Raw genomic sequence first — 9,927 nt, 5'->3', positions numbered from 1 at the left:
ACTGCATAAGCATCTAATAGGAAACTTGTATTTTATTTGAAGCATATCATTTACTACAATAAAAAATGTGTTTTAATCTACCACCTATTGGCAAGAAGTATCATTTTCTAATTGTGTATCCAAGTGTATCCACAGAGGATCTGAGCTGGATTTGACCTAAAACTGCCTTTTCATGCTGTAGCTTCCATGACACCAGAAAACACTAAGCAAGCTGCCAAGGGAAGGAAAGAAATTAAACAGTCCAACCCAGCTACGACACCTATGAACCACGACAATTACCAGCACGGCAAGATACGCATAAAGGAGCAACAAGTAGCATTCACATATTGGTGCTGATCGACAGCTGTCTAGTGGGATTTGAAGACCATTTAACAGGCAAGAAATCGTGCCTGGTGCCAGAATCCTAGCCAGCTTACGAGCCCAGCAAGGTCATGAAGATTAGAAAATAATCTACTACAGTCAATTTGCTAGACCAGCATAATTTCTTACTATGTTCTAAATCTTATCCTTATAGTCACAGAAACTTGTACCTACCGCTCGTACTCAGAGAAGCCTTTCTGCAGCAAATGGAGATCATCACAGAAAACTACGACTGGACACAATGTAGAGATCAACAGATCATAGAGAGTCCAGGAACAATGAATACACTTACATTACAGCTCCTGCATCTTTGACTCAAGGCATACCAGGGAACATCCAGAAAGAGGGGCAGAATGATCGTAAGAGCCATAATACAAGGAAGTCTACTGAGAAACAGTCTTACCTAAGAACGGCTGCATAAATAAGTCCAGAACAATGGCAATATCAGTGGACATGTTAATGTAAAAGGGGGAACTTTAAGGGGGGTCCCTCTCCTGGAAGAGAAATTATAAGCAACAGGATACAGAGAATTAGCCTCTCCCAGGGATGAGCCTGTTATTGGATGTCCAATGTAGAGTGGTCAGCCTTGAATTCATATACATACAAAAAGTAAAAACAGTAAGTAGTATCTTTGTGTGTGTATCTATGGTTGTGTATCTATCTATCTATCTATCTATCTATCTATCTATCTATCTATCTATCTATCATCTATCTATCTATCTACCTATCTATCTATATCTATCCATCCATCCATCTATCTATCTATCTATCTATCTATCTATCAATCTATCTATCTATCTAGACTATTCTCTTCCCACAATAATATTTTCTCTGATCAAAAATTATGCTATGAAGATCTAGTATACTGATAATCATGGACTCTCAGTCTTCACTGGTTTAAATGTCTTCAACCTGTTTTTTAAGCATTCATTTCAGTACTCAAGAATGTGTTTAAATGCTTAGTAGTTTACAAGATCCATTAACAAAATTCATTAAAACTAATTTATCTAATTTAAACATTGTGATGAGGCCAAAACAATTCTCCATTCTAAAGAAGGAAGCTGAAGTTATTGGAGGAGCCTGTATTCACAGACACCAGGGGGCTAGGGATGGAGCTGATACATAGACACATGGATTCTATATCATGGTCAGTGGACTCCCCTGCAGCATGCTTCTTCACCTGTATAAAAGTCACTTTCTGCTCCAGGCTATGCTGAACCAAAAATGGAGATAAAAAAGACTGTGTTGTCTTATTTCATATTCTTAAAGAAACTGGGTATCATTCCATACAATTATAGCTCTGGAGAGGCTGAAACAGGAGGGAAGTCATAGGTCAGCAAGGGACATATAGAAACATTCTGTCTAAAACAAAACAGGAAACACCAAAGAATAAAATGTGCCGTGGATATTCAGAATAATATATTCTATCAATGGTTTTCTTCTCTGCCACTATGGATTACATAGAATACATTTGGGTAGTTCATTTTAGACTCATCTAGAAGATAGGGAAAGAAGTTATCAATTAATTTTATACCAAATAGTTTGCAAGTCTAGCATAAACTGGAATCTACTTCTCTACTGCATCTATATTTCTTCATTAAGTGTATATCTCCTATTAGGTTTGGGAACCAATTTGCTTGAGCTAGTAGGATCATTCTAAGTTATTATGACGAGAAAGTATTCCGAGAGCGTGACCAAGCTGGTCATGAATTGCAGCATGCTTGACTAGCTATGTCTGTACAGGTTGTGAGGAACAGAAATAGTGGCAACTAACATTAGAAAATATTTAACAATAGCTTTCACAACAAAAGTCCCACGAGCTTGCTTTCACTTTTATTCATGAGCTGAGCTCCAAACCACACAATGTGTCTAGGGGTGTGTAGTAGTGTCCAAGGTATTACTGTTAGCTGTCCTCAATATGGAAGCAAAGTACATCTCACTTCCATACAAGAAAAGGTCCTTGACAAATCATTATTTTTCACACTAGCTAAAATAGCCATCACAAGCTAAGTGTTCTCAGCAAAAGATTTTATTACCACCAAAAAAATACAGCAACAAAAGCACTTTTACAGCTGTTCCAAGTGGATCTCAGTTAACTCTCTCTACCAATGTTCTATATGTAGTTTCAACTACAGCAAATTATTATATGTTGTTTTAAAATCTATTCTGTGGTGAGAAATTTTTAAGAAAAAAGAAAAATACTAATGTCTCTCAAGGCTGAAGTAGATGTTCAGAATCCTACTACCAGAATTGCATCTACCAGCTGAGAAATGCAAGGTTGAAGCCAGGGCATGCTGGCCTTCAGACAACAGTGGAGGGTTACACTGCTCACACCAACTTAACTGACTCATTTATCCTCATTGATCTTCAGTACTCAACAATCAGACTATTAAACATTCTATTTGGAGATAAGGTTTCATAGGAGCAAACACATTAAAGGTAAGTCATGAAGGTAGGCCCTATTCTAATACAACTGGTATCCTTACAAAAGGAAACTGTGATACACACTGGCACAGAGGGAAGACATTGTAAAGACAGAGGGAGAAAACAACCATATACAAGCTACAAAGAAAGGACTTAGAAGAAACCAAGGCTACTGACATATGGATTTCAGAGTTCTGGCTTCTGGACTAGTAACAAAATAAAGCTGTATTTTTAGGTTAACTGCTTATGACACTTTCTTATGGAATCTCTAGCAACCTAATCAACATAGCATGAATGACTCATGGCTTGACTCTTGAGGTGTATCTCTGTGTGGTAAGTTGAGAGATTAAAAGTCAAAGCCTGGGGGCACTAGTTTAGTGGTAGGGCACAGATGTTCTCCCCATATTGAGATGTAGTCTACAGAGTCTTTTTCATTTTATGACATCTTCAGACACCTCAAAATCTGCCCCAAACACTGTGGACACAGTTTCCCATTACCTTCTCAGTGTTTCTTCTTCCAGTGTTCCTATGATGGACCACTCCTTCTCTGTATCTTTAACTGAATTACTCAAAGCACTTTCTGAATCAGTGAGTCTACTTTTGTAAAGGGTCTCTCCTGGATGACATCAATCACTGCCTTTTTTACTCTGCTTCTGTAGGTAAAGATGGTCTCACATATTTAAGAGATAGCCCTAAGCAGGGCTAACATTCTTGAGGTTTAAGTAGAGTTTTCTGTCCTTACATCTTATAGATTTTCCTTGGACACTAAAAGCAATAATTTCTACATGGGAAGTACCCTAGATATGCCTGGCACTTTATATTATCAGCTGTATGCTCAAATCTACATGTCCTAAAGGTTATAAAACATAGGTAATATTTGTTACTGTTTTCACAGGTAAGAAATGTATTTTCTTAAGAAACCCCAGTGAGGCTGAAATTTTAACCACTCTGATCTAGAACCCAAAATTCATGTCCTGTTCCTACCTTTACCATTTGCGGTCCAATTTACTTAGTGTTTCTTTTTACTCAACTCAGATCTCCACATTTGTATTGTTTTCAGTGATATGCAATTGTACATTTGCTGTCACAATTGGACTTTACATGCATAAGCATCCTGATGGGTGCAGAGGGTGTTCTGAGGGCAGGTACTTACTCTCCCTCAGCTATCACACCATTAAAACAAAGATTCTGAAGGAGTTGGAATTTACACAGAAATCTCACACTGGGAAGAAAAAGAGGCTGAAGCCTGGTGTCTGCCAGAAAAGATATCTAATATTCCAGCAGGAAAGTTACCCAGTTCTGGCAACCTCTCCAACCACCTTGCAGGACAGACTGGAGCAGAAACGATGACTTCACACTACTTAGGACCACACTTTGACCAGGGCAGCTTCATTATGCATACCTCTTACACTCTCCCTAAGTCTAACCCTCATGCCAAGGCCCTGAAGATGGCCTTGGTGGGTCACTAGACTTCTTTGTTCCTCCTCATGTGACCACATTGAGCAAATCTCCCTTTTCTGCCTTCTGCTATTAACTTATGTCTTGTAACTGGCCAATTGAAAATGGGTGGCTGAGCCTGTCTATTGGGGCAGTCAGGATCTAGGTTTTAACCATAAAAACTTGAGTGCTGAATATCCATTAAAATAACATTTTGTACCTCATATTGCAATCATATGCCTTAAAATAAACAACTATTCTTATCTAACACATAAACAGTCATTCAAGAACCAGTGGACATTATCTTGTGTCTCATGTGACACTGTACTCTGAGACACCCTGGTCAGAGATGATGCCACTTCAACAACAAAATGAACCAGGGTATCCCCTGACAAAGCCAACCTTGATGTTGTCCCAGATGATGCATGATTAAACCAGTTTCACAGTCTCCTGTCACTCACTTATAATCTACAGTTCTGACCGATGAGGCTTGCAGGCTTTGACTGTTTTTGAAATGGCACAGTCCGTTCTCTCATTTTTTTCCTGCTGAGTCGTCAGCTGCTCAGAATCTCTTGATATTAATGGAATTGGGAAGCCATACTAATGACAGAGGTGACACAGTTGCACAGATGAGTTGAGCTGACCACACAGGCTAATTAAGTGGCTGCAGAGCTTGGAGAGTTCAGCCTGTTGACAGGCATAGTGGACAGATTTTAGAAATAGAGAGCAGGACACAGCTGGTCTACCTGGGGATCCTGTGCCAGTTTGAAAACAAAATCTCCTTCTGTTTGCCTTTTGGCTTGGGGCAATAATTACATTTCTATGATACTGTTTTCAAAATTTAAGAGTTGCTCATAAAGCTGTAAATAATCTACAGGAAACACGACATCACAGTTTTGTTAACTTCAATGTGGTCAGAGGTTCTCATCATACTTAGAATCCCTATGCAGCTAGGTGCAGTGCAACTTAACATGTAAACAAACAGAAACCTAACATAGGAGTAAAACAGAAACGTCACTTTCAACCAATCACAGTTGTCACTCTCCTGCCAGTCAAAGGCAGGCAACCTAGTAGGCCGGGCCCAAATAAGGCGCATGCTGAGCTCTGCCCAAGTAGGTGGTATCTGTGATTTGCTTTTGAGTTGAACCTAAAAAATGTCAGCTGCTCGCACACTGGCCTATCTCTTTACTAATTCTTATAATCAAATCTATTCTATATGTTGTGGGTTGCAACTGGAGACTAGGAATAAGAAAAGCTAGAGAAGACAGGAAAAAAGATGTTAAAGGAGAACACAGACAAAGAGGAGCCAAACACAAGGATTTCCTTGTTGGATTCTGCTTTTCATCTTTCTAATAAAGTCTCTTCCTTCAGCTTAGAGTTTTCTTTGTTTCCAGGTATCTTTCCCTAGAGTTTCTCCAGCAGGTCCCTTGTTTACTTGTGTGAACAATTTAGTGTGACCTGGATATTTCTATACAGTCAATAAAACCCTCAGGTTACCTCCATAATAAATTAGCTTCCAGATCAAAGATGGATATTTCTCCTTGTGCTGGATTGTCCTCGCAGCAGACATTTGGTTTTGACTACAGTAGTTTAAGGCTCTTGCATGTAAATGGTAATGCTAAGTTGCCACACTAAACTTACCACTGTTATGAAGATATTTTGTAGATTTTATTCATTTCGATATCAATTAACTTTAAATTTTATCCTCTATAGTGTAAGTATGCCTCGGCCAGTAAAGTGAAGGATCCTAATGCAAAAATTGAGGTTACCTAGGAGGAAGAAATGTTTGCCTCAATTGCACCTCCTGTCTGATTTCCTAACCTGTTCTATAAATTATGGGCCTTCCCGTACTCATTAGAGCCAATCCCCTATATTTCCTTATATGTCCACATATTACACAAATATACAGGATTGGTTTTGATTCTCAAAGTACCTAAATACACTGTGAAAATACAGTATACATACAGGAAGGTAGCCAAGATTGCCAGGGATCTGAAAACCAGGGGCAGGGGTGACAATTAGCACCTGTGACAATTAGTTGGAAGTGATATTTAGCTAGAAGGAATAGGGAGAGGTCTAAATGTGACTTCATAGCTGTCCTGACTCATTTGTTGTTGCTCAAGGAAATAGAACAGTGTTCTAATGGTAGATGTTATAGTGGGCAGATTTGGGACCATTGAAGGCTAAGAGATGGCTTATCGCAAGCACTGAGTTGACTTCCACTGGACCAGCTTTCAATTAGAACTGTACTATGAAGTTAGAATAAGGAGTCCTTGATTGAGGACGGAGAAAAGGAAAACAAATAAAAAATAGGGTGGTCTTGAAGCTTTTCCTGAGTCTGGCAGAGTCAAAACAGTAGCTTTCATTTATTGGGTGTAAGCACGTACTGAGCTCAGCATTTTGATTTCAACTTTATCTTTCCAATCCCTGAGAAAGGTTTTGGCATGCTTACTTATAAAGAAGAACATCATGAAAGTTTGATAGCTGGTCCAACATAATTCATAAAGCCATAATACTAGACTTCAAGACAAGACCTGCCTGACTCTTCAGGCTCCCTGTAGTTTTTATGACAGAGAGCAAGTCCACGGCACAAAGATCTACTTTCCTATAGTAGTAAAATTCAAAATTCGAGCATGATCCACCAGTTTATGCATTTTATCCTTAACATAGTTATCCAAATCATATCTCTCATTTTTAATCTAAAACAGAAAACACATCTGAGCATGGCAAGGCCTTATTTGTCAAAAGATTCAAAGTGTAAATTATTTATTCTTCTTTTAAATACTGGTGGACTACACACACTCCTGATCTTAGAACATAGATACAAACAGGATGGACATGGTCCCTGCCTTACCTGGGAATGTATTCCCCAGCTATGAAAACAAATAATAAATTGAAATATATTTGAATAATAATATTCAAAGACAAATTGTCACCAGTGCAGAGGAAAACAATAGAGTACTCTGGAGTATTATGTGAGTCCTTATCTCTTCTAGGTTGGAAAAGGCATCTCTCAGGAGGATGCTGCAGGGTGAAGGATGAGTGATGTTTAGTAGGGACAGGCAACAACATGGCTATGAAGCTGTAAGACACTGGGAATACTAGAACTGATCAACAGCCATGGCTACCTTAAGAAGAAAAGCAAGAGAGGCTCAGGGGCATGAGATGCAGCTCAAGGGGAAGATCAAAGCTATTTTCTGCAGGGCCATGGAGAACATGTAATCTTTGAAAATGAACGAATAAGAGGTGAGGATAAATTGGAAACTCAAGAGAGCTCAACCGTAAGTTTGCAGATAGAATCATACCTGGACCTTGGGTTCTGTACGAAAAGGTTATTCATATCAGGCTCAAGATGGTTAGCTTCAGAAAATTTCTGTTTGCAAGGCTGGCACGTGACTGGTATCAGAAAATCCAGACACTTGTAGGTTCCCACCATTTCCAGAATAAGTAAGACAGTGTGAGGTTACCTGATCTGTGAAACAATATGATTTAAGCTGAACACATGCCTGTCTTCCAGGAGTCTGGAATTTTAAGGCACCAGGCAGAGGCTGACATGATATGAACATTCCTCAATAAAAATCACAAAGTGATGAGCCTCTTGAGATATTATTCCCTGGCAACACTTTACAAGAACTGCCCTCTGTTGCTGGAGGTATGTAGACATACTGGGGGACTTTGCTTGGACGCTTCTGGTTTCCTTGAGTGTCTATCCAGTGTGATTTTTTCCCTCTTTGCTCATTTTATTTTGTGTCCTTTCTCTGTAATTAATTTTAGCCATGCACAAGGTTATATGAGCCCAGCCAGTCCCAACACACTACTCAGTCTTGTGGAAAACAGTCTTGGAGACTCTTGGCACAGGAAGCCTGACTCTTCTGACCTAAGAGCCCACAGAGAGACCATAAAATTTAAGCCTCCTGCTTGATCATAGAAGGGCTTGGGGGTGGGGCTGGAATAGATTACTGCACCTGGAAAATTGAGCCTCTGTGTTTGCTTTACTACTATAGGTTCTGCAAATATCTACAGTGATCCACAGCTGGGTAATCAAAATTTAAAGACATTCACCAACTTCCAATGAAGACTCAAAATAAATATTAAACAGCCACCTGCAATCCCCAGTGCCACTGGCCTAGATTTTCCAGGAACATGCCATGTTACCTCGGGAGATTAGAAAGTTCATGTCAAAGCTCTATAAAGTTCTAACCTATCTGCCCTTATTAAAATTCAGGATACACCAATAGTACAATAAAGGTGAACTTCTGGGTATTTCAATTTCATGTTTTTATATTAAGTCAGCCAATCTTATGGTCTAATGTTCTCTTTTTATGGATATAATTTGTTATAACCAACAAAGAAAAACAAGTCATACCATTGCATTTTATTTGGTTAATTGCAAAAACTATCAATAGAAACATACTAGAAATATACCTCAAAACACATTTCACACAATATAGAAGATTTCACTGTAGGCAGTACACCAATGCTTAGAGTCACTGAGTTTGTTTACTAAATAACATTTATTTCTTTGGGTAGATGCAGATTCAGTTGTCTTATTCATTCTTTCCAAGAAAAGAGTTAAAGTCCATAAAACATTGATGAGATGAGGCACTGGCATAGAAAATGATCTTGCTTTCTGAAGTAACACTGAGCAACACAACTCCTTCTGTGGAATACAGCTGCTTTGGTTCCAACATCAAAGATCTGAATTTATCGCAAAACTCACCCCCCCTACCATAAAGTGCTTGTCATCTGAAACAGCCTTTGGTAGTTAGGAACAGTCCTACCTACCTGCCTTGTAATACTGAAAAGATAAGGCCAGGTGTTAAACAGCAGATGCGAACTACAATTATAAGGTACTAAAAGACAGAAGTCTTTGAGAACTATAAAGTCTCTGTGTGTGAGGGTATGTCTATACTGAAGTCTAGGAACTGGGGGTGGGGGCAGTATTAATGGTCATAAGTGGGATAACATTTTCGATGGAGTTGACAATGAACATACATGTACCTTCAGTTAGGCATGTCTTGGCTAGGATGGCTGAGGGAAGAACATAGTAACAGAGGTAACACAAGGGAAGCTGGACAGGCAAGCTCAGAGCAGCCTGGGATGCAGTCCAATGCTTAGGAGGAATGTGTGGGAATGAATGATGTCTTTTATGTAGGAGCTATTTGCTTTTCTTTTTTTTTTTTTAAGCTTTATCTATCATATGTAAGTACTGTTACATTGTAGCTGTTTTCAGACACACCAGAAGATGGCATCAGATCTCATTACAGATGGTTGAGAGCCACCGTGTGGTTGCTGGGATTTGAACTCAGGACCTCCAACTCTCCAGCGAGTCATTTGTTTTTAAGGTGACATTTTTTTTTTCAGGAGACAGCTACCAGAAAGGAGGTGTTGAAGAAGCTGAGAGACATTGAAAGAGAGTTCTGGAAAGAACCTGGACATAAAGAGCAACACTTCATGCCTAGTGAAGTGACCTTAAATTGTACTTGAAACAAAACAGAAGAAAGAATCATATCTGATTCATAACACAGGAGAATAGCCAGTCACTACTGGAAACATTGTTTTTTCTAGATAGTCTTAGATTCTCCAGTCTCATACTGTACCAAGCCTCCAATGTGTAATCATCATAATTGTTATGAAGCACTCACTAGAGTTATTATTGCTTTGTTGCTATTCTCTTAGCATTTCAATATTGAAGGCTGGGATTGT

The 9,927-nt window shown here is 39.0% G+C and overlaps 1 protein-coding gene across 19 annotated transcripts in view; it reads right to left on the bottom strand.

The window, feature by feature from the left end:
- The window catches only part of Trpm3 (transient receptor potential cation channel subfamily M member 3), a 934,047-nt gene that overhangs the window by 468,213 nt on the left and 455,907 nt on the right, over window positions 1-9,927 (bottom strand). The gene's annotated exons all lie outside the window — the stretch shown is intronic.

Source organism: Mastomys coucha, unplaced genomic scaffold, assembly GCF_008632895.1.
Source record: "Mastomys coucha isolate ucsf_1 unplaced genomic scaffold, UCSF_Mcou_1 pScaffold21, whole genome shotgun sequence".
Lineage (NCBI taxonomy): Eukaryota > Metazoa > Chordata > Mammalia > Rodentia > Muridae > Mastomys > Mastomys coucha.
This window is presented reverse-complemented; position numbering and strand designations above follow the sequence as displayed.